The sequence below is a fragment of the Sus scrofa genome, chromosome 4, assembly GCF_054392235.1.
Source record: "Sus scrofa isolate SSC_HxYL_T2T_F1_AM1 chromosome 4, Sscrofa_HxYL_maternal_Yorkshire_Landrace_v2.0, whole genome shotgun sequence".
Taxonomy (NCBI): Eukaryota; Metazoa; Chordata; class Mammalia; order Artiodactyla; family Suidae; genus Sus; species Sus scrofa.
Genome location: NC_139386.1, coordinates 64,403,916 through 64,429,322, shown reverse-complemented (window position 1 = coordinate 64,429,322; position 25,407 = coordinate 64,403,916). Strand labels below are relative to the sequence as shown.

The window sequence follows — 25,407 nt, the reverse complement described above, 5'->3', positions numbered from 1 at the left end:
CCCAGACATCAATGGTCTTTTTCATCTGCGTGATGCTGTAAGAGACCTAGTCACTTCCTTGCCTCCAGAGCTTCTCCACTGTACTTAATTCCCCTATATCCTCTGGAATACCTTTCCTCCAATGATATTTTTTCCCATCAAGTCATTTTCTTACATTTTACTATTTTAAATCTACTATTTTATATCTGCTTTCAGAGTTCTAGTGTCAACTGAATTTCCTACCTTACTACTCTTGCTCTTTAGAATCTCTGCTCTTGTCAGGTTAAATATACACTCCTACCCTACCCTTGCCCATTTTACCTCCTGGACATCATGTCACATTCTTCATTTCCCACAGCTTCCCTGTATCTTAAATCCTGCATTTCTTGTCTTAAATTAAGTTCAATAACAGGGAATGGTTCAGTAAAATATGAGCATGAAAGACCATGAAGTCCCTGAAAATATTTTATACATAGTTTTATATTCATAAGCTGAGTGATTATAAATATTTTCAAGTGGGTGAAAACAGATGAAAAAATCTCTTGGAAAGTGTTTTAGGTGAGATTTCCTGTGTACTAGATGCTGAGATAAACATTTGCTCACAGGAAGTTTTGTGAAGACTGCCCTTGGGATCAACACTTTTAGGGGAGTGAGGGAAGCAGTATTGAGCTAAGGAAGTTGTTGAAATATAACCTCATTGGGACAAGGGATTAAGGCAGTCTCATAGGGATCTTTTCATTTGAGAGTGATTCTCAAAGAACCACTCAGCTGAGGGCTAACATTTCCAGCATCCCAGAGGCTGGGGAATGAATGCCTTAGGACTGAATGGATATCTGGGAGGTATGCCACAGCATCCACTCAGAGATGAGATAGTCCCTGTATAAACTTCCATCAGCATAGGAGCAAAAGCTGAAAAGAAACACAGGAGCATGTTTGTTATCTCCAAATAGTAGGATTATAAGTGAATTTTATATATTCTTATTTAAATTTTCTAATATTTTCTATATTGGCTGCCAAACAAAAGAATTAATAAAATTTGAATTACATAAAAGTAATATATTACTTACAAAATATCTCATCTTTGACATTTTTCCTTGACTTTCTTAAATTTTGTTAAGTAAGCAATCTGGTTACTCTGTCCTCCTTAAGCAGTTTTTTGGGGGGTCAAATTTTATCACTTTTTTGTTCATTAATACAACTTCTAAGCCATTTATGGGTCTCTTTTTCCAAGTAGATCTTAAACTTCTCAGGAATAGGTGTCTTGTCTCCATGTCTTATTTGGATTCTCTTTTTATTGTGTACTTTATTATTCTTTTTTATTTTATATTATATATATAAGTATGTAAAATATGTATATTTAATATATACTTAAAGCTGCTAAATGAGGTTTTGTGTAGAGGAAATGACTGTATTTTTGAGCAATTGGAGGAAAGGAAATCCAGATCTAGATTAGGGCTAATTTTACCAAACAGCCACAAGTTACCACCAGATCCTGATTTAGATGCAACATTGTATCTACAGTTGAGGTTTTCATGCACTGCCTATGTAACCCCCTCATTCTGTTTTGGGACAAACTAGCTAAAAGAAATTTATAAGCTTACAGCTAAGGGTAACTTTGGTTATTCTTGGGATTAGCCTGATAATATTTGTTAGAAGATTTTTCTGAGACTTCAGCTTGGCCTATTATACATTTGCCTCAACAATAGAATGATAAACCCCATCAAGTAGTATAAAAAAATCATTTGAAAAGTTGAAATGGGCCCTGATGTTCCTAAGTTCCATGGGTCACAGACTTTTCAGTCATTTTTAGAATAGCAGTTGTTCATCAATAATAGTTTGTGTAAGGAATTCTTATGAGAATGCTTTTAAAATAAGCAAGATGGCTGAAACTCTAATAGCTTTTTTTTTTGAACTTGACATTAAAAGGAAAAAAGACAGAAATATCTATTTTTCCTGTCTGTCAAACTCAAGCAAACTTGAGTCAGAATAAACTAAATATAGCTGATAGAGTCATTTAAGATATTACTTAGAAATAGCTCCAAGCCCCAAGGTTATATTGAGCTTAAAGCTGTTTAGTCCAAATAACTAAAATGTATCCTCCTAAAAGAGGGCAGTTACAAACTAATGCTTATCACAGAAGATTCACTAAAACTCAGTAGTTACTTGCTGTGCATGTTTGGGAAGAAACCTGATTTCAAACTACAGGTAGGATTTCTAAAAATGAGTTCACAGCATTAAAGAGTAATATACATTTTAAAAAGTTTAAAGTAATAAGAAAGCTAATTTGATTGAAAATTTTTTTGCATGTTGGCTTAAATTTAGGATTTTATGTTTAATAATATTCTAATATATTGTGTATATTACTAAGAGTTATAACAATGTTTAAAGAGTATATTTTAATGAAAAAAATAGGTTTCCTCACAGTTTTCTTTATCTTGCCTAATAAAAATCATGTAGTTTATCTCACATTAAAGTTCAGATACTTGTCTATAAATGTGTCCTGTTATCCATCTCCTTCCCCTGGTCTTTAAGTAAATCACTTTCTTTTACTGCTTGTATTTCTCTTCTCTAAATATTAACCTAGAGCTCATTATCTTATGAAACCTGATGTGACCTTAGATTTGGCTTCCTCATTTAGGTGACAAAGTCTGTAGATTTTACATCTTCCTTGGCATCTTCAAGGGATCACTCCTGAATTTTGCTTCTTTTCATCCTTCCTTTTCCATTGCTTTAGTCTAGGGCTTCATCAAGCAGTGATCGTCAAAACTCCTTCCTTACGTCAGTCTCCAGTCTGTCCTTAGTTTCACCACTTTTTGGCCTCACTCTTTATAAACTTGACTATTTAAAACTTTTGTTGCTTTCTTATTGCCTAAAGAATAAAGCTTAAATTACCTCAGAAAGAAATATCTGCCTCCACTATCTGGTTCTCCCTTTTTTTCAGACTTGCCTCCCATTGCTTTTCTTCAGGCATTCTCTAAACCTTCTTTGATCAAGAAGGTAGATCTGGTAAGGAGTCTCATGGAGCTGTGTATAAAGCTGTTTAGTCAGCCAGGAAATAAAGAACCTTCTGGCTACATATGTGATGTCAGAGTTTGGAGCACATCACCTTCACTTTCCCAATTAACCTACATTCCCAATGTTCTAAATCTTTTATAATTTTTCATACTCCTAGCAGTTTTTTGAACTTTTAATCTTGAAACTTTTATTTCAGGTTCAGTTTTCAACCATTTTTTAAAATGTGATCGATGTCTGCTGGTTCTTGAAGATGAACCTAAAATGTAATCTCTTTAGTGAAATTTCTTTGATACTTTTATTTGTGTTCTTTCTATTATAGCTGGGAACTCATTTCTATGAGTTATGTTTCTAGCACTTATAAAGCTATATTAATATCCATCCCTTGGCTGGATAGAGAATTGATCTCTATACCTATAGTCCCTAGCTCAGGGAAAGGAGCTCAATAAACTTTTGCTAATTAATTGAACAAACTAATACAACAATTTTCCAAAGCTTAAGGAGTCTGTGGGGGATGTGCACAGCAGGGTCCATCTTAAAAAATGAAGAAACACCATTTCTTACAACTATCTTAATTTCAGGACATTACAGAAATAGCTCAAGCAAAAGATAATGATAGTCCTAATTAGAATTGTAACTATGGTAATAGAAATAAATAAAATGAATGATAATGTTGGAATATAGTAAAACTATCCAGTGACATTTGATAAGGTGGATAATAGGGAGAAAGAGGGAAAAGACTGAGTGTTAGAGGGCCTGGACCCTTGTTTCAGATCAACCTTCTAGATTGATCGCTTGTCACTATGACTTTGGGAAATTGAGTTAAAATTTCCAGTTGCAATTACCAGCATAGTAAACATTGGCTTCTATAATTTTTTAATAATTCTGAAAGACTATATAAATTTGACTTTTTAACTATTGACCTTCAAGTAAAGAAATATGTTGATTTTTATTTGGAATAAGGTTTAAGGGAAATGTCTGGGTATCAGTGGAGTATTTTTTTATAATTATAACAATTTTTATAGTTTGCTGTTCAAAAAATTTATATTTTCTCAGATAGGAAACAGAGTCAAATAGCTCCCAATGAGTTTCTCTTGGACGATGTTCCTATAATTCATCTGAGTTGAAGAATGTGGTTGATTTTCAAACCAATCTAGTAACTATCTAAATCTTCCCTATATTTAAGCCTTTCTAACTAGTCCTAAGCTGCTACTAGAAGTCTATGCTTGAAAATTTCTCAGTTAAATATACTGTAGATGGATATGCTTTTAAAGCTACTCAAAATTACAAATATAAATTAAGTGATTAAACATTCAATCATTCATTCATTCACTCAATATGTTTTGTGTACAACTGTTAAACCTACTGTGAATATTGCAATGAATAAGACAGTTATACCAGTCAAATTAGGCAAATTGCTACAATCAACAACCCTAAAATCTTAGTGACTTTATGCATTAGAAGCTATTTTTCACTCATATTGCAGTACAAATGAGTTTTGGACTTAGTACTCCATACACTGATCCAGAGATCATAGCTCTGCCTGCCGGTGGTTTCTCAATGTTTCCCAACAGATGGTTTAAAGCAGTTTGGGTGATGAAGAAAGATCCTGAAAGGTCCTAGGATGTTTTAAAAGCAGATGTGAAAGTATTGCAGAAAACTTCTACTCACAGTTCATTGGGTGTCACTAACCATTTGAGCACATCTAGCTGCTAGGGAAGCAGAAAATATAGTCTGTGTGCCCAAGAGGTAAAGAAAATGGGACATGTGGACATGTAACATTGTCTGTGCCAAACAAGGATTCTCCTTCTCATGGAAATGGTATACTATTGTGGGAGAGGGTAGCAGTAACTGATTAAACAGATAAATGAAGCAAATTTCAGGTAGTGACCAAAAGCTACATGATGTGATAGTAAAGGACTGGAGGCGGGGAAAGCTAATGTAGATTGAGTGGTCAAGGAAGTTTTCACAGGGTGAAAAATTTTAAGCCAAGACCTAAATTATAAAAAGGAAAAAGAAAAAAAGAAAAGTGAGAGGTTTCTTTGACAAGATGTGGGTATACAGACTGCTCTAGGGAAAGAGAGTAACAAGTATTAAGGCACTAAATTAAAACTAGCTTGTGTTTTCAAACAACAGAAAAGACTTGAGAGGCTGTAGTAGAATGATGTGGGATCAAAAATGTCAGTTAAGAGGTGGCTCCTATAAAGGCTTTTAGGTGATAATGAGGGGTTTTTGTGTTGTTTACAATGCTATGGGCAACCACTGAAGAATTCATGAGAAGAGATGGTAAGATTCACATTGAGATTATTCTTTTTGTTATATGGTAAGTAGATTCTAGGGGACAAGGATGGAAATGGGAGAGCAGTTAGTGGTCTACTGCAACTATCAAATAAGGAATGCTGTTCTTGGATAAATTGGTAACACTGGAGATCTAAAAAAGGTGGACAAGTTTGGAATACATACCTAAAAAAGAAGATAATAGATGATAGATTTGCTTTTGGCTTGGACATGGTGGTAGGTGAAGGGTAAATAATTAAAAATAATTTTTGCTTTGGTCTTGACCACTTTGGTGGATAATAGTGACATGTAATGAGATGTAAAAGACTGGGAGAAAAACAGATTTTTGGGAGGGATCAGGAAATCAAGAATTCTATTTTGACCATATAAATTTAGAGACACTCAGTAGATAAATGCCAAGGTAGGTAGTTGAGTGTATAAGTGTTACAGGATACTCTGTGCTACCTTTATGTTGCTCAGATACATGACCAAATTTCCGAAGCTGGAGTAATAGGTTCTAGGCATATTCCATGATTACTGAAAACCATCAAAGTGCTGCTAGTTATATCTCCCTCCTCAGGACTTTTAGGAGCTGGTAGGAAACAATTATAAAATTGGATATGAGGTTAAATTTTAAACTGAATTTGGTTGAATTAATATGGTAGCAGAAAGTATTGGGAAAGGTATGTTCACTGCCATAGATATTATTATGGGATATTCAACAGACAGTAGTTGAAGGCAATAATTTGAAAAAAAAAAACAAAAAACAAAAAACTCTTTCATGATTCCATCCTCTTTAAACTGTTCATAATTCTGTCAGAGCATTTATAAAAATTTCTGTAGTCTCATCCTTAAAGAGACCAGATTTAGATTGTTTAAAGTCATGGCTTAGAATGGTATTACCAAGGCAGACATCCAATACAGAGAAAATAAAAGATCTACAATGAAACCCTGGATCCTACCAGGACATACAGTTTAAACAAAGGAGGACAGTCAGCAGTTGGATTACAAGAGGGAAGCAGGCAGAGAATGTGAAGAAGCTGAGAATGGAAAAGTAATTATTAAATTTTGCAGCATACACAAGATCCTTGTATGAATTTGATGAGACAAATCTCATTGAAAAATTATACTCTGCTAGCTCCCTGTTGCCTAGCAGTTAAGAATACTGTGTTGCTACTGCTGTGGCTTGGGTTAATCCCTGGCCTGGGGCCTGGGAACTTCTACATGTCATGGGTGTGGCCAAAAAAAGAGGACAAGACATTTTATAGGACAGGTTAAGGAAAGAAAACGGGAGAGTTCCCATTGTGGCTCAGAGGAAAAGAATCCAACTAGGAACCATGAGGTTGCAGATTCATTCTCCAGCTGTGCTAAGTGAGTTAAGGGTCTGGTGTGGCCATGAGCTGTGGTGTAGGTTGCAGACAAAGCTTGGATCTGGCATTTCTGTGGCTGTAGTGTAGGTCAGCGGCTACAACTCCGATTTAGCCCCTAGTCTGGGAACCTTCATGTATTGTGGGTGCTGCCCTAAAAAGGAAAAAAAAAAAAAAAAAAAAAAAATGAAAAGGAAATGGTATAAGGCTTGGAGCCTTGGAAAGAGGGAATATAGACATTTTGAAATATTTTGTGTGAATGAGAGTCAAAATATGGGATATGAGGTCAAAAGTGGAACTTTTAGGATGGAAGATACTAGAGAATGTTTGCACACAAATAGACAATAGATAGAAAAAAAGAAAACTTATTAACTCCAGATATTTTTTTTTTTTTTTTTTTTTTAGGGCCGTATCCCTGGCCTATGGAGGTTCCCAGGCTAGGGGTCAAATCAGAGCTGTAGCCACTGGCCTACAGCACAGCCACAGAAATGCCAGATCCAAATCGTGTCTGAGACCTACAGCACAGCTCACAGCAATGCCAGATCCTTAACCCACTGAGCAAGGCCAGGGATCAAACCCGCATACTCACGGATTCTAGTAGGGTTCATTAACCACTGAGCCACAGAGGGAACTCCAAACTCGAGATAAATTTCAACTGCAAGTGCAAAATCTCTAATCTGAAATCCAGACTCTCAGCAAAGGATCTGACTTTAGGTACCAGCGGGTGCACTTAACTCATTGTTAGCTGGAGTGTTATTAGAAAGTAGATCTATTTATGGGAAGAAAGTGTTCTCAGAGCAAATATCAGCTAAGATTGTGTGCCTCTTTGTCTGGGTGTGTATGATCCTGTGTATGTGGTAATGGTAACTATGAGTTTTAGGTGAGCCACTGGTTGGTTGAAGGGCATTTTGAAAGCCTGAATAGAAAAGTTAAGAAATAGTCATTTTTATGCAAGTGAATATTAATATATTTGGTAAGAGTGATAAAATGGTCACTTTTGTCTGTATATTCATTTGGGATTTATGGTCATTAAGGCTACCCAGCCTTTGAAGATTTTTTTCCCCTACCTAGTCTGAAGCCCTATTATAGACATGGTCTAAGTGAATAATTGATGTAGCATTTAACTAGTGTTGTGGGTTTGTCAGGAAATTTCAAGGGGGGAGAGGAATGCAAGAAAAGCGTGCTCAGTTTCAAAGGAGTGATTGCAAAGATGGCAGAGAAAAATGGTTTATTTTGAATCAACTATTTGGATTATTTCTTTAAAATCCATTCCAAAATACTAGTATAAATTTATGCAGAAACAATATTTAAAAATGTTGCTTTTGTTGTTTTAGTATTATTTAATCTGATGTTTTATATTATCACTTAACTTACATTGTTCTGTTAATCTCCAAATTATTTTGAGGGACAATTTAAAGGCAAGGAAATATGGGATTTCCCATTGTGGCTCAGTGGTAATGAACCCAGCTAGCATCCAAGAAAATGTAGTTTTGATTCCTGACCTTGCTCATTGGGTTAAGAATCCAGCATTGCCATGAGCTGTGGTTCTACTTATAGATGTGACTTGGATCCAATGTTGGTGTGGCTATGGTGTAGACCGGCAGCTGCATCTCTGATTCAACTCCTAGCCTCGGAACTTCCATACGCCCCAAATGAGTCCCTACAAAGCAAAAATAAATAAATAAATAAATAAATAAAATTTTAAAACAAGGAAATTAAAGCACTTGATAGCTAATATTCATATACTTGGGGCCTAGGACAATTTAACTTCAAGGAAGAAAATATAAGCAACTACTCATTTCCTTAGAATGATTAAAATAGTTTCATTTGTAAAATTCCTTTGGATAATTCATCCATTCTGAGACTTAGAAGTATGGAGCGCAAAGAATGTATTTGTAATCTTTTTGGCAGGTTGGTTGCTATTCCTAGTTTTGTAATACTGTCCTATTCAAAGCCAGCCACAATAGAATAGTCAAAAAAATAGTTGGACATCAGATATTATTTCTGAACTTGGATATTTTTGTAGTATTTTCTAATTAGTTGATTTATGTTCTTAAAATTATGATATGTTTATATGAAAATGTGAAAATAGTAGGAGCAAGGGATATGTAGCAGATACTTTATAACCTGATTTAATCACCAAAATAAATTCTGCAAGGCAAATATTGTTATCCCGATTTTAGACAATGAGAAACCAAGATGAAGAAAATTTATATAATTTGCTCAAAGGCACAAATTTAGTAAGTGACTGAACCTTGATTTGGGCATGGATATGTCAGTCTACCAAATCTGTGCTTTTTGGGTCAGAAACTTGCCTCCAGGTTTCTAACTGAATGTCCATATCAGCTTAATTTGTGCAACCATGTAATATTTAAACTAATGGATGTAATGGAAAAAGACACATAAACAGATAATCTAGCTATTGATAGCATTTAAAGCATACATAAAGCAATTCAAAATTTTCCTCACACAATCCTCACACAATATAAACTTTCGAGATTGGTGATATGTGGATTTAGTATTTACTAGCATTTGAAATAATTGTTGATAATATAAAATGGTCTTATTTATCTATATTTTGTCCAATATTAAAGGAAAGCTTATATGCTGCTGACTACGGAAACCAAGACTATTCTGTCTCTATTTTCTCAGCTCACTCAAATGAAACCAGATAATTCCATCTGTTTAATTCCCTTTGACCCAGTTCACAGTCACCCCTAAATGGATTCCAGAAATACCAGATCTGCTGCTTGCAGAGTTTTCTTAAAGCAAGCCTAATGGATCAAAGTGTGTCATTCTATCTAGCATCAATTTATTCATCATGCAATAAATTCACATTTTGTGTAAGGCTTAACAATGTTTAGGAAAGATAAAGCCGAAAGGGCCTTGACCTCAAAGACAGATGTATATCTATATCTATATTAATATAGGTGTATGTATATATATATATATATGTACATAGATATATGTATATCTGTATTGATATAGGTATACATGTATATATATATATACACACACCTATATATGATGTATATGTACCTATATCACATACCTATATAAACTATATGATTACATGTAGATAGATACAGATATGCAAACATATATGTAAAAACATACACATGCAAATATAAACACATGTTAATTTCTTTAGCAGAGTACCAAATTATAACCAAAGAATTGCTATGGATTGCAATATATTTTACCCCATAAAAATTCAGAATAGAGAAAGATGAACATGTACCATAGTGTTAGTAATACCATTAGCAGTTAATGTTTTCTTGGTATTACTTAGCTCTTTGCATGAATTATCTCATTTAATTCATCTTTTAGTCATCTCTTGTTAGATAACAAATTATGCCCCAAATTTGAAGCTTAGAACTATAAACATTTATTATTTCACAATTTCTATGGGTCAGGAATCCAGGTGTAGTAGCTTAGCTGGGCCCTCTGGCTCCAGGTGTCTTATGAGGTGGCAGTCAATCTGTCGTTGGGTCAATGCTACAGTAATTTTAAGTCTCAAGGAGGGCTAAAGATCACACTTCTAAACTTGCTTAGTTATTGGCAGGCCTCAGAAGATCTGCTTCCAAGTTTACTCAAGTGGGCCGCCTCAAAGAACTATTTCATGACATAGCAGCTGGCTTTCTCCAAGGTAAACCATCCAAAGAAATCTAGAGACATCCCAGATGGAAGTGACAGTCATCTGTAACTTAATCTTAGAAGTGACATCCATCGCTTGCTTCTGCCGTATTTTATACATTAGAAGCAAGTTGAGAAGTTCAGCCCATAATCAAAGGGATGGCATTACACAAGGGTGTGAAAACCAGAAAGCCAAGGAATGCTAGAGTCTGTCTTAGAGACTGTCTATCACAATCTTAAAAAAATAAAAAAGCCTTATGAGGTAAGACCTATTTTATATAGATAAGACAATTGAGGTCCAGGTTAGTTAAATACTTTCCTCAGTGTTATAGCTGAAAAAAATGAGAAGGCTAGAATTCAAACGCAGAAAGTATTATTGCAGAGCCTAAAAAGACTCCCAGAAGTTAAAATTCAATCAGAAGAAAAATTCTTTATTCTAGAAAAGAAGTAAAATATAAGCACAAAACAAAGATGAAAGTATGAAATTATGTATAATATTGATAATGCAGAGAAATTTATTTAGAAGTTGGTAGGAAATCTAGTTGGAAAAATTGGTTGATGTTAGTGAGCTTTTAATATATGGCTAAGGAGTTTAGATTTATGGATAAGTCATCAATTTATTTTAAATTTTATTTGATTGTGGTAAGAACACTTAGTCATCAGTTTTTGTTTTTTGTTTTTTTTTTAAAGAAGGAAATCACGTAGTCAATGACTGGCTTAATGAATATCTGTCCGGAAGTTTGTCGGACAGTCTGGAGTGTTGTGATGTGAAAGATAAGGAGAACTGTTTCAGTATATGCAGCCACCAGGGTCTGACCAAGGCCTAAGTCAGTGGAAAGAACAGGCAATATCTCCCAGTAAAATTCCAAATGTTTATTGATGAGTTTGATGAGAAATATAAAACAGTGACATGAATTATTCCAAAGTTTCGAAAGAGGAATATTGTGAAAGTGCAATGAAAACATCCAAAGGATTGGTTTTTTACCTGAGTTTTTTTTTTCACTTTTGCTCTGTGGAGCCTAGAATAGGTCACCTACACAAGCAAAAAAAAAGAAAAGAAAAAAATTTCGAATAAATAAAGGAAACTGCAGTTTATTGGACTAAGATTCACTAATCTTAGAGCAAACAAATAAAAAACAAAAAAGAAATGTAAGGAAGGGTTTAGATTATAAGGTTTCAGGCCATTAAAACAGAGCTAGGAGTTCCCATCATGGCGCAGAGGTAGTAAAGCCAACTAGTACCCAGCAGGATGCAGGATCGATCCCTGGCCTCCCTCAGTGGGTTGGGGATCTGTTGTTGCTGTAAGCCGTGATGTAGGTCGCAGACATGGGATCCCACTTTGCTGTGGCTGTGGTATAGTCTGGCAGCTGCAGCTCAGCTTTGACTCCTAGCCTGGGAACTCCCATATGCCACAGGTGTGGCCCCAAAATAAAAAACAAACAAACAAAGACACATCTAGATTTCATGAAAACTAGAGAACATCAAGACCTAGGACTATTGTGCTCATTTGGATGTGGTTGTATGCTCCGTCTCTCTCCCTCTTCATTGTGTTATATCTTTGGGTACCTTAACCTATTTTTATAAGCAGGTCTGCACCATTCTCTACTGTGTTTTGGCAGGCTGTGTGTATGCTTCCCTATAATTTCAACTTTGTCTTGCATTGATGAACGCTCTTAGATTTTATAAAATAAAAGGGTTATTTTCGAGTGCTGTTGAACTCTTCTTGTGTTTGTTCAAGTGAGAGAGAGAGAATTTAGAATCTCTCTCTGTCTCCCCTTGGCTAATTAGCATTGACAATGGGGAGGCAGATAGGAAGTTATGAGGCTTATTTCTCTCAAAGTTGGCTGGAGGAAACATACTCTCCAGAAAGCTGGCATAAATGAGGTAGGCAATTCAAATTTTTATGATCATGTGGAATGCAATACACATTATTTTTAATCCTTGACAATGGCTCATAGTGAGTTCTAAATATCGGAAGAGGAAACAGAGGTTTTGAAGGATTTAGACAAAATGCTGTTACATAGCTCATCAGTAGTTTTGGATAAGATTCTAAATCCATTACTTTCTGACTCTATAACCACTGTCTCACTCTTTCTCTTTCTTATTGCAACATACCAGTAAGAAAAATAAGGAAGTTAAAATCAGAATGGTTGTTTGTTTAATCGTGAGTCATGTAGGCCAGCCTCTAATGGGCCAGGTGTCAGTAATTGCAGACAACCAATATCCCTAAGTCTTATCACAGCTCAGGCCCTATATCAGCCTCACCCCATGCCTGACACATAGTGAGGCGCCAGGATGGGTGAGGTCTGTCTTAACACTTTTCTGGCTATTAAACACCCTGGATGTTTAATGGTTTATATTTAGCCTTTCCAAATAAAGCTGTTCTTCAAAATGCCTTATGCCTCATAGTGGAGATCACAGTTATCAAACATTGGCTGTAGAATTTTGGCAGAAAATAGAAAGAAACTGTAGAGTTATATAACATCAATCAAATACAGATTAAGATGGTTAATTAATTAGCTGCTTTGTTCTAGGGAGTGGGTAACGTGCTTTTACAAAGAAAAGAGTTTTTGAAAAGAATGATTATAAACAGGAGACAGAACACTAATGCAATGAGGAAAATAAGTGAAGAGGGTATGGGGATGAAATCATTGCTTAAAAAATAGGTAAAGACATGTATCTCAAGTGACAAGAGGGAAAAGATGTGGCTGAAAGAGAAAAACCTCCCCGGGTGATACATTCTAAATAAAGTAAGAAATGATAGCCTTTGCTAGGAATAAGGGATAGAATAGAATTTATAAGGAATGTAGAGAAGGTTTGGAATAGAATTTATCCATGAGATTCTCTTAAGATTTAAGTGGAATCACATTGACATGGATATCCAACAGTTTTAATTTACACATTTATAATATGAGTAATCTAGAACAGGAAATAATCTTCAAATATCCTTGTGTGATTCATAGGTTCCACCACAGTTCAATTCAGATAGAAGACCCTTAATAAAAGTTTGGTGGGTAACTAAATCAAATAGTGAATAAATGAATAATACTTATGGTCTGTATTTCACTTAATATGGCCTGTCATATTTGGAGAATATGAATATCATGCACCTATTTAAGGAATTACTTGATAGTTTTTAAACTCTGCTTATATATTGTAAGTTAGCTTTCATATAAAGAATTCATAATAGTAATTTATAATCAAAACTATTTAAGTTTTGTTTGTGATATATTAAATGGATAAGAAGAATGACTTTACTAGAAATATATTGTTGAAAAATTTCTCAAATTTGTTTTCATAAAAAGGGGGAAATTATTGATAAACACATCTAAATTTGCAGATTGGTTATTTTCAGAGGTTATTTGGGGTCATAATTGTAAATCTCATTACCGTGCTTGAAGGAGGTCTCTTTCATTATTATGGTGCTGAGGTCCATATCCCTGAAGCTAATTGCAAGGTAGAGCTGCAGAGTTCTAATTGTTTGCCATCAAAATAGCTGTGTAAGCTTGATTAACAGTGTTCAGCAACATTCATAATAGTCCAAGCCTGGCCCTGCATAAAATAGAAACTGGGAAAAAATCAATAAGATTTAATAAGATCAGGAACAATCACTTACAATAGTACATCAATCACACAAAGTAATAGGTGCAGGATTTGATAGGGTCCTGAACTGCCTGAGAGATTCATAACCAGTACTCGTTAATGATTTGTTCATTTGCATTTTATCAATCCAGCTACAGCTGACAAGCAGAAGGAGCAAGAAAGAAATATGTTGACTTAAACTCATCAGCTTTGCAATTAAAAAAATAACATATAATAGCAAATGCCTTGTCACATGGAAATCTGATATTATTACAAAGATGTGTGCAATTGTTGGCTCTTCAAACTGGGCCGGCAGTTAGCCTTGCAGAATAGCCAGCATGACAGTGTCCCTGTGGTCACTAGGAAGTCTCAGAGGTTAGAAAGAATGTACACGTGAATATAAATTTCCTCTCCACCTTTCATAGACTTTGATTGCATAATAATATTTAATGCAAAATGTGCATATTTCCATGTTTTTATCTCTTTGAAATAAATGAAGCTCCTGGCTTTGCCTTAGGCAAACCTTCTATCAAATGCTAAAGCAATCATAATGAGAAGGCTTTCTGGTGATTATTGCTTATCATTATATCCTATTTCAGTTGATGTTATGACTATATAAAGTAATCATGCTGTATTTACCATCTATATTAAAACATATTTTGGGAAGAAAGGTAAATGGGTAAGATAAAACTGTGTAAACAAATTTCTAATTCTAAATAAATGGTATGATTTAATGTGAAAAAATAATCCCCCTATAAACATCAGAAGTATTATAAAAAGTCTGAGCTATTTCCAAGAAATTCATGTGGATTCTTGCTTGGAACATTTCATACAGATTTTCTATAAAGAGAATTTTGTGAGTGGTGGGATACAGAGCACATTGTCAAAAACCAGCAGCGGTACCATCCAAAATGTGGATTAATTAGTCTCTGTCCAAAACTACAGTAAATAAAGTGCTCCTTCAGAGAAAAACATTATGATTCAGGTCCTTGTGGATGATGTTTTAATAGCTTATTTCTATATAGGATCCATTAATTCAATCAAAGTACAGGTAAAATCCCATTATAATAGACGCCTCTAAATTGTTCTGTTGTGGTAGAATTTGGTTAAAATAAATAAATACATTTATCTCATTCCCACTATGTAGTACATACTGGAGAGACAGACTTAATGCCCAGTCTCCTTTCTATTGAATTAACACATGAAAAGAAGTGCTTTGAATAGGAAGAGGGGAACCAGGAGCAAAGTATACTGCTCACATACCTTTTTGGCTTTCTCTAAATCCTGATGACTTTCAGAATGATTTTGGCATTAAGATGAAGTTTTTTTTTTTTTTTTTCCTTTTTAAAGTTAGGATTCATTAGGCTGAACAGAATGTTGATATCTAAAAGACTGAAGAAAATAAAAAGTTATTATTATTTGTTAGCCTGACAAAAATAACTCTGAAGAAGTCAATTTTATGCAGCTTAATTTGCTCTCCCTACAAAGGGAACCACCTAGAATCAAATGCTTCAATTATACAGGTTGACTCTTCTAAGGCCATTAAACAGAGAGCATTAGCAAATTTATGAAGGATCAATTCATAGGATGCCAATTTGCCTAAAAGCAAATTGATAAATGTCCAATTTAGTGAAAGACCAGTTCACACTCATTTTTGGCATTTAGTGATTTGTTTTTGGTGCATTAGTTGGCTTCATATATACAGTTATCAGTTGTATAGGAATCATCATTATCAGTCTGCTGGAAAATGGAAATAGTTTTAATTATTCTGAATATTCTTACCTTTTATTTACTGAAGAATCATTTTTGACCCTGATATTGTAACAGGCCTTGGAAATGTAAATACTATTAAAATGTGTATTCCAAATGTTCACATTTTAATAGGAAAAAAAATTCTCTTAAAAGATTAATAATGTACTTTCTGGGTTCAGAATAAGGCTTGATTAATTGCGGGTAGGTATCATCTCTAAACCATGGTACCCTTGATGGTGAAAATTAAACTGTTAATATTTATTTTGAAACAATGAAACTATAACAACGGCTTTTCAAACAAACCAGAATATACTTTCACTTTAGTAATGAGTAAATAGGGAAAGGATGGTCTGTTAAAAAAATTATGAAGGAACTGGTACTATTTTAGTTGAGATGTTAGAAATAAGTAGAATTTCACTATTTTGAGTGAAGAAAATCCACACAAAGACAGGTAACACGAGCTATGGTACAGCAAGGAGGTGCTTTGTGTGTCCAGTATGTAATGGAAGACAGAGCAAAGTAGAACTTTCTTACTATGGGAGACCTTAAATTAGGATTTTTTTTTTTTCTCTAGGGTAGAGCGATTTTTTGAAAATGTTTGAGGAGGAAATAGCAAAAGAGGAGTAAACTGTATAGTATTAAGTGGTTAATATTTTGTGTCTAGCAACAAAAATACTTAGGTTTGCATGCCAGCTCCAGCACATGAGTTACTGCTGGGCTTTGTTTGAGCTTCTATATTCTATATATTATTCTATATTCTATATATCACATATTCTATAAGCTTCATTTTCTTCATTACATATAATGCGTACAGCCCACGTACCACAGTGGCATGTAGTAAGGACTCAATGCCGTTAGTTTTTATTATTAATAGAAAAGTAAGTATGGTATAATGGAAAGAACTTATTTCAAATCCTATGTATTCAACTACGATAAAATCACCTAATTTAGCTGAGGCTTAAAATTGCTCTTTTGATGGGAATATATATATACACCGCTCTTTAAAACTGTAATGAACTCTTCAGATGATGTGGTTTGTATAATATCTCTATTTCATAAAGACAAAAAATACATGCCAGTAGCAACCTTAAGCATGACAGAAGCAGGAGACTGAGAGTGAGACTGAAGGCAGGAAAGTTATTTAAGAAACTTGTGGCAGACAGTTTCTTTGGTGGCCTTCAATGAATTAAGCCTCTTAGAATTAGTACCTTTGTGTATTCTTCTGTCATTGATTCCAAACTTGACCATGCACCTAGATTTGATCAGCTTTGGCTGCTGGAACATTGGAAGCATAATGCAAGTGGAAGTTCAGTAAGCACTTGTACACTAAGACTTGTCTTCCTTGACTCCTTGTCTTCGGAGTAATCCTTTTTGGAACCCAGTTGCTATGCCTTGAGGAATTCATGGAAAAGCCATATGGAGAAAGAGAAAGAAAGAGAGAGAGAAGTGTTCAGCCTGGCTCCAGTTGTTCTACCTATTCCACTTCAGACACCAAATGTGTGGAGAAGAAGCACTTATAGTCATCCAGCCCTAGCAGTTACAGTGGGGAACACTAACAAACTGTTCCAATAAATCCCAGTCAATATTATAGAATTACAAACAGATAAATACTTATTGTTTTAAGCCATTAGATTTTAAGGTGGTTTCTTATACAGCAACAGATAACTGCAACAGAAATTGGTACACCGGATTAGGGTGCTACATAACAAAATAGTAAAATACATGGCATGTATTTGGGGACCAGATAGCAGGTGGACCTGAAGGACATAGAGGAAATTGCTATTAGAGGCTGAAGTAAAGAGGATTCAAAATTGGTACTGCAGGAGTTCCCGTCGTGGCGCAGTGGTTAACGAATCCGACTAGGAACCATGAGGTTGCGGGTTTGGTCCCTGCCCTTGCTTAGTGGGTTAACGGTCCGGTGTTGCCGTGAGCTGTGGTGTAGGTTGCAGACGCGGCTCGGATCCCGTGTTGCTGTGGCTCTGGCGTAGGCCGGTGGCTACAGCTCCGATTCGACCCCTAGCCTGGGAACCTCCATATGCCGCGGGAGCGGCCCAAGAAATAGCAACAACAACAACAAAAGACAAAAGACAAAAAAAAAAAAAAAAAAAAAATTGGTACTGCAGAACAATTAGTGAGAATGTCAACTGCAGTAATATGAAAAAAGTATTAGTAGTTCTGATAAGATTTCTAGAAAAAAATACTGGAAAGGCCACCTGGATACATTTTGCTTCCTAATGTAAAAAATGTGAGAAGTTAGATGAACTTAAGAAATAATTGTTCAATACTTAAGCATGATTAGAGGAAATGTAAAGGAGATATGACTTTCTGTGTTGAAAAAGAAAATTATTTCCTGTCCTCGGGGTTTCCTGTCAAAAACCTAAAAATTAGAAACTAATTCAGATAAGATCATATTCTGGATGCTGCTAGTAACACACGATCTCATAATAAACCTCAAGCATAGAGTGAGAGTGAAAGGCACTTTCTGAAGCCTCAGAAAGATTGAAAGTTGTGTCTCAGAAAGCTAGATGAAAAGGCTTCTTAGAATCTTAAAGATGTTGTCCACAGCACCCTAAATCAAAAGGTTTCAAGAAAATTGTTTTGGGTGAACCACTGCTAGCTTGGGTTAAAAGTTCTAAGACAAAAAGAAAAAACCTATTCTATGAGAAAGAAGAAACTTGAGTAGGCTACTCAGTGGCAAATATAGGCCAATTGTTATGAAAAGAAAGAAAACTCTGGGTATGGGTACAGGGCCAAGATGGCTGAGCTGAAGCTGGGTAGAAGCACTTTGAGGGAGCAAAATTATGCCCTACAAAAGGAGCATGTGAGATAATAAACAGAGGTTGTTTTAAGCCACTAGGTTTTGTACTAATTTTTTATGACAGCAGTAAAAAAAAATGTCAAATGCTCTGTTCTCCAGATTCTGTTATTTGCTACTGGCTTATTTTGGACACATTTATGCATCACTTCAGAACCCGTTGGACTTATCTGCCTTTTATTCCATCCATTAATGTAGTGACCAGTTCTGCAAAGACTCTGATAAACAGAATTATCTTGACATTCTGCAGATGCCATGCCGTCATACTGGTTCACAGTATTGATAATATTATTTCAGTTGTACCTGGTGAGCAAGGATTGGAAAAGATGTTTGGTGCCCTAGTAAACCACAAGGCATGTGAGGGGGTGGAATACTAAGCCTTAAGAAAAAAACAAGTGAGTATTTTGAGTTTGAAGATAGGAGGTATCCATCCTGATACATCCCCTCCCCTCCTCCCCCCGCCACAATTTCTTTAGCAATTTACAACTGCCATAAAGAGTTCCAGTGTTTGGGGGAATTTTATGCATTTTGAAGGCAATTTATACTTCTCTTGCATACAGAAAGCTCCCAGTTTCATATAGAGCCTAGGTTAGGGTGCAGTCTTTGTTTTCCATGGGCTATATTGTCAAGTAAATTCAGTGGTGTTATTAGTATTTCTGTGTCATAAGGATGCTGTGTGGCAAGGCTCAATAGTAGAGCTGAAGTCTAGACTGGGTTTCAGATCAAGGATAAAACCTACTGTAGTTAAGAATAAGCATCTAAAAATATCTCCAGTAGCTCTGGCCACTGTAGTTTTTCCACTAATGATTCTGTATTACTTATTTGTGGAGATTGTATTTGACCAGCATCTGAACTGACCCTGTGATGAACTGACACTCTACCACCCCTCACTCACAAAAATTAGGCTCCACAGAGTAGATTAGTAACCAGCTATAACAAAGGGCATGAACAATCTGAATGGTGCCAGGTTGATCACTTCATTTATACCACTTCTGACATTCCATCTCACCTGATTCTTTCCAGCCATCGCTATGGAAACCAGGTCAGCACAGTTTTTTGTAACATCCTAGTTGATCCCCCATCACCATGCGGCATACCTTCAACCTCTTTTCCTAAGAATTCTCTGATTGTTTCTACAGTGTCAAATGATGAGAAGGAATGCTTTCTGTTCATAATCATGCGCAACTTGGAAGTGTAAGAGAGGTAATACCCATTAGACAACCCATAAAACCATAAAATAAGGTACCTACTAGAAAAATACTTTTATTATTCACCTACTGTCAGTCCTGAAAGACATTTTACATAGTTTATCAGAGTCCCATAGATTGACACAACCAATAATCAACAAAGGCTATCTTGAAAGCTCGTGTTTTTTGCAAAACTACTGAGACTACCTTTTTTTAAAAAAAAAAGCCTATTGAGAGTAAGTTGCTGACATGACATTTTATTACTCTCAAGTGTTCAAGTGGGAAATTCCTGTAATGAATTCTCCAACATAACCACAATATAATCATCAACATTGAGAACTAAACATTGACACATGACTGTACCATATAGTGACTCATTCCTTTTTTTGCCAATTATTTCAATAATTTCTTTTATAGCAAAAGGATCTGATCAAGGATCACATATTGATTTTAGTTGTCATGTCTTTTCAATCTTCTTCAGTCTGGAATGGTTAGTCTTTTACTAGCTTTTATAACCTTGACATGTTTAAATATTACAGACCAGTTATTTTGCATAATATCCTTCAATTTGGGTTGATCTAATGTTCCCTCATGATTAAATTCATGTTATGAACTTTGGCAGGAACATTATGGAGGTGATTTTGTGTCACTTCTATTGCAGTTTATCAGGTGGGATATGATTTTGATATGTACCATTAATCTTTACATTAACTTTAAAATGTTTAAATTTTATGGCTACTCCCATGGCATATGGAAGTTCCTAGGCCAGTGATCAAATCTGAGCTGTAGCTGCGAACTGTGCTGAAGCTGAGACCTATGTCACAGCTGCAGCAATGCTGGATCCTTTAACCCACTGAATTGGGGTAGGGATCAGATCTGTGCCTCTGTAGTGACTAAGCCCCTGCACTCAGATTCCTAACCCACTGTGCCATGGCAGAAACTCCCAATTGTTATGTTAATTTTAACCATTCAATTAATGTGCTGTTTACTTAGTTTCTCCAGTGTAAAGTTACTATTTTTACCCCTTTGTAATTAATCAGTATTTTGTGGGCAGGTTCTTTGAAACTATGTAAATATTCCATTCATTAAAAAAAACAAACAAAAAAAAGCTTAACCCAACGGTCTTATCATCTATTGATGTCCACTGTGACATTTGCCAAACAATTATTTTCTAATTCTAATTCCATAATTCCTACTAAATGCATTAATTAGCATCCTATTGTAGGAAAAACTTTTTTCTCTCTTTCTCCATATGTTCATATTTGTATATATAAAACATTTACAAATATATACACATATTTACACGAGTTGGCCTTATGAATTCCTATTTTATTCAATGGGTTATACTCCATCAATACTGTTAATGTTATGTTAATGTTCAAATCATCCCATATTTGAAAGTGGGAACCTCTTCAAGCTGACTTCTTTTTGGCATGTTTCATAATTCTTTTAGCACTTTTAAAATTTATGTCACAATAAGATGTTCCATGCTCATTTTGTACTTTCTCTGACCAAGCCTATGTCCCTCAAGAACTGCCGCTTCCAAGAATTTTGATCAATCATTACATTATATTATCTGAGCCCAATCATTACATTATATTATCTGAGCCCAAGTGCTCTATTGCTTCAGAGAAGAAAGTCATAGTTTTCCCACTGCAGAGCCCATTAGTTGTTTAAAATTACAATTTGCTAAATATATGTTATTCAGATTTTTAAATTTACATACATTAAAATTCATACTATTGGGTCAATTCTACAAGTTTTGATAAATCTACAAGTTTTGATAAATGCATATACTCATACCCACTACTGAAGTTAAGATACAGTATAGTTCTGTCACTCTCTTCCATGTGCTACTCCCTGTATTTAAGTCCTCCTTTCTCTCTTAACCCTTGGCAACCAATAATTTGTTATCCATTCTTACAGTTTTGTCATTTCTAGAATGTCCTTTAAGAGGAAGGGTAGAATTTTTAGCTTCTACTCACTTTTTTCATCTACCCTAATGTATTTGGGATTCATTCACATGGTTGGAAGTTTCGATAGTCAATTCCTTTTCATTGCTGGTAATACTCCTTTAATGTCAATGCACCACATTTTGTTTTTCTCTTCCTCACTTGAGAGACATTTAGGTTGCTTCCAGTTTTGTGCTGTTACAAATAAGGCTGCTTTATACATGCATACACAGATTTTTTATAAATATAAAACCATCAAAGTGTTTTCCAGAGTGATTGTATCAGTTTGCATTTTCACCAGCAATGTATAACAGCTCAAGATGCTCCATGTCCTTGTCCACACCTAGAATTGTCAGTTTTAATTTTAATTTGGTAGTCATTATATTATGTAACTCATTTTGGATTTAATTTGCATTTTTCTAATGACTAATGATATTGAACATAAAGTAGCATAATTTCATGTGGGGCAGAAGCTCTCCATGGCAGTTATTCTCACATAGTAACTTGATTGGGACCTGAAACATCAGTCTCTCCACAGTGATTATGTGCAGTTCTATAACAGTTCTGGTGATTCTGATCTCACCTGCCTCTAAATCCCGAGAAGAATATCATGCATCATGTTAAAAGTCATTGTCCCCTAAAGCAAGGTAGAAAGGAATAAAAATTGGGTGAAAGGATAAATACATTTGGAAGTAGCATAAAAGGATTGCAAAAATTAACTTCTATGCTCTTCATGCATTCACTCAAAAAGAAGTGGGATCATTTGTTCAAAATGAAGTGTGAGGGGTTTTATTACAACAGAGATATTTTGTTTTATTATGGAAATTTGTATAAATCATTTTCCTTTCTTTTTCTTTTCTCTCACTCTTTTTAGTGAATGAAAATATGAAGTAACATCAGATAGAGCTATTTTACAAGAATTCAGTTTCTTCATTGTGGCGACATGAAGCAAGTTTGCCTACAAGCCCATCCATAAGTAAAAGTAAGTAGTTTCAGTGTATAGTTTTTGAGTAAAAATTTACCAGTTAGGAGTTCCTGTCGTGGCGCAGTGGTTAACGAATCCGACTAGGAGCCATGAGGTTGTGGGTTCGGTCCCTGCCCTTGCTCAGTGGGTTAACGATCCGGCGTTGCCGTGAGCTGTGGTGTAGGTTGCAGATGCGGCTCGGATCCCGTGTTGCTGTGGCTCTGGTGTAGGCCGGTGGCTACAGCTCCGATTCGACCCCTAGCCTGGGAACCTCCATATGCCAAAGGAGCGGTCCAAGAAATAGCAAAAAGACCAAAAAAAAAAAAAAAAAGAACTTTACCAGTTAAACATTTTTGAATGGCTTTGGCATTGGCCCTCAACATACTGGCTCTCTTTTGTGTGACGACACTGTTATAGGTAGTTTTCTTGGATGGTAGGATATATCGTGTGGCTGAGATTCTGGTAGGCAAGAATAATCTTAACAGTGCTCATGACTTTCTGTTAAAGATGTGAAGTTGTGGTAGAAGGTGTTTGTTTCTGTAGGAGCATTAAAGTCCTGAAGGATTTTATTCTTAGATTAAATCTCTATATGTGGAAAAAGTGGTAAAGGGCATGTACTTAACACTAAAGAATTATCAGTAGTCCATGTAGGGTTTTTCATAATGAAGATCTAAAGGATTAGAGAAATGAATTTAATAAATAGGAAATAGTTCTTATTCGGATCCAACAGAGTAACTAGTGTCTGTGTTGATGTTGGCTTTGCAAGTTAATTTTAGTAATGGAGTGCCTGGTTTCTTTTCCAGACAACTTCACCATCCTCATCAGTGTTGATAACTATTGTAGTTTAGTTTCTGTAGCAAAAACTGCTTTTGAAGCCTTATTCCTATCTCCTTTTTGGCCTCCTCTTCTTTTTTTTTTTAAACTATTACCTAACACAACTAATAGTTAACCATATACAGCTTTTATTTTCTTAGAAGGTTGATATTTACTATTTCCTTCTTCTTGTGTTCAATACTATTATACTTTATTCTAAAATAATGAGTCAGTTTGGGAGAAAATAGACAAAACCAGAAATCTGGCAAGATTTTTATATCAGACAATTGTAGGTCAGAAAAAAAAAAAAACTGAATCATACCAGAGGAAGAGAAAATCTAAGAAAAGTGGAAAAATAAATCTAGTGGCATGGATTTTTTTCCCACTATCAAGAATCATGTAGGAATGGGCTCTGGCAATTTGCACCTGTATGTTCATTGACTAAAATATCCCCCTTACTTTCTCTCTAGTTTTTTGTCTTTGTTTTGTTTTGTTTTGTTTTTTTCTCTCTGTGCTAAGGCTTGTGGGTAAATTCATGTAAGGTTAATGATATAAAATCATACCTCAGGTTCTGAACCTTAATGAAGGAGAAGGATATCAGGTAGGAAACTAACATTTCCTGATTTAGTAAGTCATCTTAATTATGAAATATAAAACCAGCACAACACGTATTTGCTCATAATTTCAAGTTTTTCACTATCGTACTTTGAGCCTAGGTCAATTCCCACACACACATGAAAAAAAAATACTTATATAGAGTATTGTCATTATTTTGCCATGTGTAGTGTTCCATAGATCCAAGGTCTAGAAAGCTGTGTAAATTAATTCAGCCAGGCTCTTAGAAGTTTGTAATGTGTTAACGTTATATATAATTTACATAATGTGTAAGTGATATACTTTCTTTATATCAACATTAATGTGATTAGAATTGATTAAAGTGCCATACTTATCTTGTAATTGTGCTTTTCACCTACAAACTTATTATAAAGCAAGAATCATTTCTTTAGGAGCAGCCCCAAACTCAGTTTGTCAAAAATTTATTCTGGAGGAAAACATATAAATATAATATCAAATGTATTGTTTTAAAATATTTTCTGTGGTATAGCCAAATAAATTATAGCAAAGTGATGATTTTTCCTCTTAAATTTAATATGGGATGTTGACCCTCAGTGGTGGAGACTACCTCTTCTGATGTATTATGCAATTACATTGATGGATGGTTAATTGAGTCTCTGTGGCAGATCATACGTTTACTCATGACCCACATGTCACTGGTCAGGTTATGGCTTCAGATCTCTGGCCTATAAACTTACCTTGTATTGGAAAATACCTGTTTTAAATATCAACTTCTGGTTTAAAATGCCCATAGTAAAATAAATTATTAACTTCATAACCAGAAATTGGCATACAATTGCTTTTGTCACTAAGATGACTTAGATGGTTTTTTACATGGCTTGAAATTACCCGTAAATGTAATAAGACTTTTGTGTAAATGATTAAATTGTCTCAGTTTAGGTGTTCACTCACATTAATAGAAAGGGCACTTGAATTTTCATAAATATCTATAGATATAGCTCTTTAGCTCGTACTCACATATTTAGTTCATTGAGAAAGAATGTGGAAGAAAATCCAGCCAGGATTGGCCTTTATCATTGTGGTATAGTTGATCAAGATTACCTTTGGTTTTCTCAGTTTTCCACTGTCTTAGATCAACACAGCTTCTGTGTGTCCCAGAATATAGGAGATGTCTTTTTAGGTAATGGACTCTGATAACTGTTTGAACTGACAGGGACATTTTTTAGTTTCCCTGAATATCAGTATGTAAGCAGCCATCTGCTTACGAGGGCAGGTTAGGTAACTGAAGTCACTGGGATCCTTTTACTTTTAGGGGAGGTGTGTAGCAGAGAGGAATGGCTGCAAGCATAGCCCAGAGTTGGAATCTTCACTCTGCTACTAACCAGTTCTGGACTTCGAGTATGTCTTATAACAATCCTAATTGGTTTCCTTAGCTGCACAATGGAAATAATAATATCTATATCATAAAAGATTACATTAAAATTCTCTTTATATT

At 35.1% G+C, this 25,407-nt stretch overlaps 1 long non-coding RNA gene across 1 annotated transcript in view; it reads left to right on the top strand.

Moving 5' to 3' along the window:
* The window catches only part of LOC102160555 (uncharacterized), a 105,831-nt gene that overhangs the window by 52,311 nt on the left and 28,113 nt on the right, over window positions 1–25,407 (top strand). Inside the window, exon 2 of the long non-coding RNA XR_302933.4 lies at window positions 22,434–22,541. This is a non-coding gene — a long non-coding RNA (uncharacterized LOC102160555). The remainder of the gene's footprint in view (window positions 1–22,433; window positions 22,542–25,407) is intronic.